Source organism: Echinops telfairi, unplaced genomic scaffold (genome assembly GCF_000313985.2).
Source record: "Echinops telfairi isolate 266 unplaced genomic scaffold, ASM31398v2 ScPeMD7_70;HRSCAF=299, whole genome shotgun sequence".
Taxonomy (NCBI): Eukaryota; Metazoa; Chordata; class Mammalia; order Afrosoricida; family Tenrecidae; genus Echinops; species Echinops telfairi.
The window spans coordinates 49,998,963-50,001,914 of record NW_022103968.1 but is presented as its reverse complement, the minus strand read 5'-3'; the positions used below and the strand labels follow the sequence as shown (position 1 = coordinate 50,001,914).

Here is a 2,952-nt window from a genome sequence, read left to right as displayed (position 1 = left end):
GACGACTCCTTGAAGTGAGGCTGGAGAGACTTCATCTCGGGTACATTGGACATGCCGTCAGGAGAGGCCAGTATCTGGAAAAGAAAATCATGCTTGATAAAGTGGAGGGGCTGTGAAAACAGAAGAAGACCGTCCCCAAGAATCGTTGACCAATCGCTGCAACAATGGATGGAAATGGCAACACGTCAGTGTGGTGTGGATCCTGGCAGTCTTTCTTTTTAAAAAAATTCAGTTATTGGTGGCTTATACAACTCTTATCACAATCCATACATACATCTATTGTGTCAAGCACATTTGTACATTTCTTGCCATCATCATTCTCAAAACATTTGCCTTCTACTTAAGCCCTTGTATCAGCTCCTTATTTTCCCCCTCCCTCCCCTCTCCTTCATGAACCCTTGATAATTTATAAATTATTATTATTTTGTCATGTCTTGCACTGTCTGACATCTCCCTTCACGCACTTTTCTGTTCTCTGTCCCCCAGGGAGGGGGTTATATGTAGATCCTTGTAATCAGTTCCTCCTTTCTACCCCACCTTCCCTCCGCCCTCCCAGTATCACCACTCTCAACACTGTCCTAAATGGTTCATCCATCCTGGATTCCCTGTGTTTCCAGTTTCTATCTGCACCAGTGTGCATCCTCCACTCTAGCCAGATTTGTAAGGTAGAATTGGGATCATGATAGTGGGGAGGAGGAAGCATTTAAGAACTAGAAGAAAGTTGTATGTTTCATCGTTGCTACACTGCACCCTGACTGGCTTGCCTCCTCCCCGAGACCTTTCTGTAAGGGGATGCCCAGTTGTCTACAGATGGGCTTTGGGTCCCCACTCTGCACTGCCCCTCATTCTCAATGATATGATTTTTTGTTCTTTGATGCCCGATACCTGATCCCTTCGAAACCTCGTGGTCACACAGGCTGGTGTGCTTTTTCCATGTGGGCTTTGTTACTTGTGAGCTAGATGACAGCTTGTTTACCTTCAAGCCTTTAAGACCCCAGGCACTATATCTTTTGATAGCTGGGCACCATCAGCTTTCTTCACCACATCTGCTTATGCACCCGCTTTGTCTTCAGCGATTGTGTCGGGAAGATGAGCATCATGGAATGCCAGTTTAATAGAACAAAGTGTTCTTGCATTGAGGGTGTACTTGAGTGGAGGCCCAATGTCCATCTGCTACCTTAATATTAAACCTGTAAATATATGCACATAGATTTATTTCCACATCCTCATATATAAATTTACATATGTATATGCCAGTATTTAGACCTCTATAAATGCCCTTTACCTCCTAGTTCTTTCCTCTATTTCCTTTTACTTTCCTCTTGTCCCACTATCATGCTCAGCCTTCATTTGGGTTTCAGTAATTCCTCTCGGTTACATTTGCCCTTGATCATGCCCTACCAAGCCTCTTACACCCTTCTCACCCCCTATTTTGGATCACTTCTTGGGAATTCCCAGGTCCCTGGGTTTGTTAACACCACTTCCTTTCCCCCACCTTTAATACATGTGCTAGGATGGGAAGATTTATTTGCCTTTTCAAGCTTTGATTCCTCAGATAACCCTCCAGCTCCTTCCCCTCTAGCACCTAGCCGAGTGCTCGACCACGCTGGCCTGGCCTTGAAGTGATGCGGCAGGAAGCTTGCCCTGCCAGAACGGCTCCCCCAGAAGACAAATCCGTTTTGCGTTCTTTTTCCGTTCATCATATTTCTTCTGAATTTCCTTTGATTGCTGTTTATTTAATATCTCTTCCTCATCAGAAGTCAGTTTAGCATCCCTTTTCCGGCCCAAGGGCAGTGCACAGTGGGACTCGTACCACTGGTGGTATGGTGTGCTGTCAATGGGCACAATGCAGTTCTTCACCGGGGTCTTGGTGTGGACCAGCTCATGGTTGGATGCGTTGCAGACAACATCAATGACCCTTGTCTTGCGGGTACAACACTCGGAACCCCAGGAGAAGTCCCCCACGTCCAGCCTCAGGGCCCTGTACTTCTTGTTGCCTCCTGTCCCTCGAACTGTGTGGATGCGGCTGGTGCCAATCTTAGTGTTGGCAGCCGGGTGCCCCAGCTCATACTTCCGCTTCTTGTGGTGGGCTGTCTTGCCCCTGTCTTGCAGCACATGTGCCGGTTGCCCCGAGAGATGCCCATCTCTTGGCGCTGGCTGGAAAGAGCGGCCGTGTTTCTCTGGTTGTCCTTCAGGACGCTGTGCGTCAGAACCTCCCCAGTGGCACTGGACAACACCCCGTGGGAAGTAAGTTTTTCAGAACTGTATCTATAAAATCAAAGCAATCAGAGTAAGGCATAGTCAACACTTAGCTTCTGGATATTAAAAAAAAAATCAATTCGCGCTCTAAAAGTGTTTCTCCACACTTGCCTTAACAGAATGCACTTTCAAAGTTTATCATTTGTGATGACATTAGTGTTGCCAAAGAGAAGTTTGTAATTAATATGCATGACTTCTTATAATTAATTCATGCATCAGAAGCCTGTTAATGAAAGGAAGACGTTTAACTCTTCATCCTACCCAAACTAATATTTTGCCCCTAAGAAATTTTCTCAGGGGTTGGAGAGTGGTGATTGGCCCTGTAATTGTTCTTGTGAATCAAATGGGAGGGAAAAAATTCATCTCTTGTCTCTCATGGTGCTTCAGTTATTAAGCAGAAAGTATCAATAAACATAACACAAAATGAAACCTCTTTTGAAGTTAAATTATATTTAAGGGAACAGAGTTAAAATGACATCTAAGAAGCACTCAAGTTAATAGTCTTATCTTTTTATTGTTGCTTGTTTCTTTTTGAGACCGTTTTGGATTGCTAATAATAAACCCAATTAGACGTAGCTTAAGCAAAAAAGAAGAGTTGATTGGAATGGGACTGGGGCATTCATGAGATTACTGGGGTCCTCAAGTTACATGAGAGACCGAGGTGTTGCCCCTGGACCTTAGGACGTGACGACT

General features: G+C 44.9%; 1 pseudogene; it reads right to left on the bottom strand.

Annotated features, from left to right (window-relative positions):
- Window positions 1-1,471: 1,471 nt before the first annotated feature.
- Window positions 1,472-2,144, bottom strand: LOC101649163 (annotated as a pseudogene).
- Window positions 2,145-2,952: the final 808 nt, after the last annotated feature.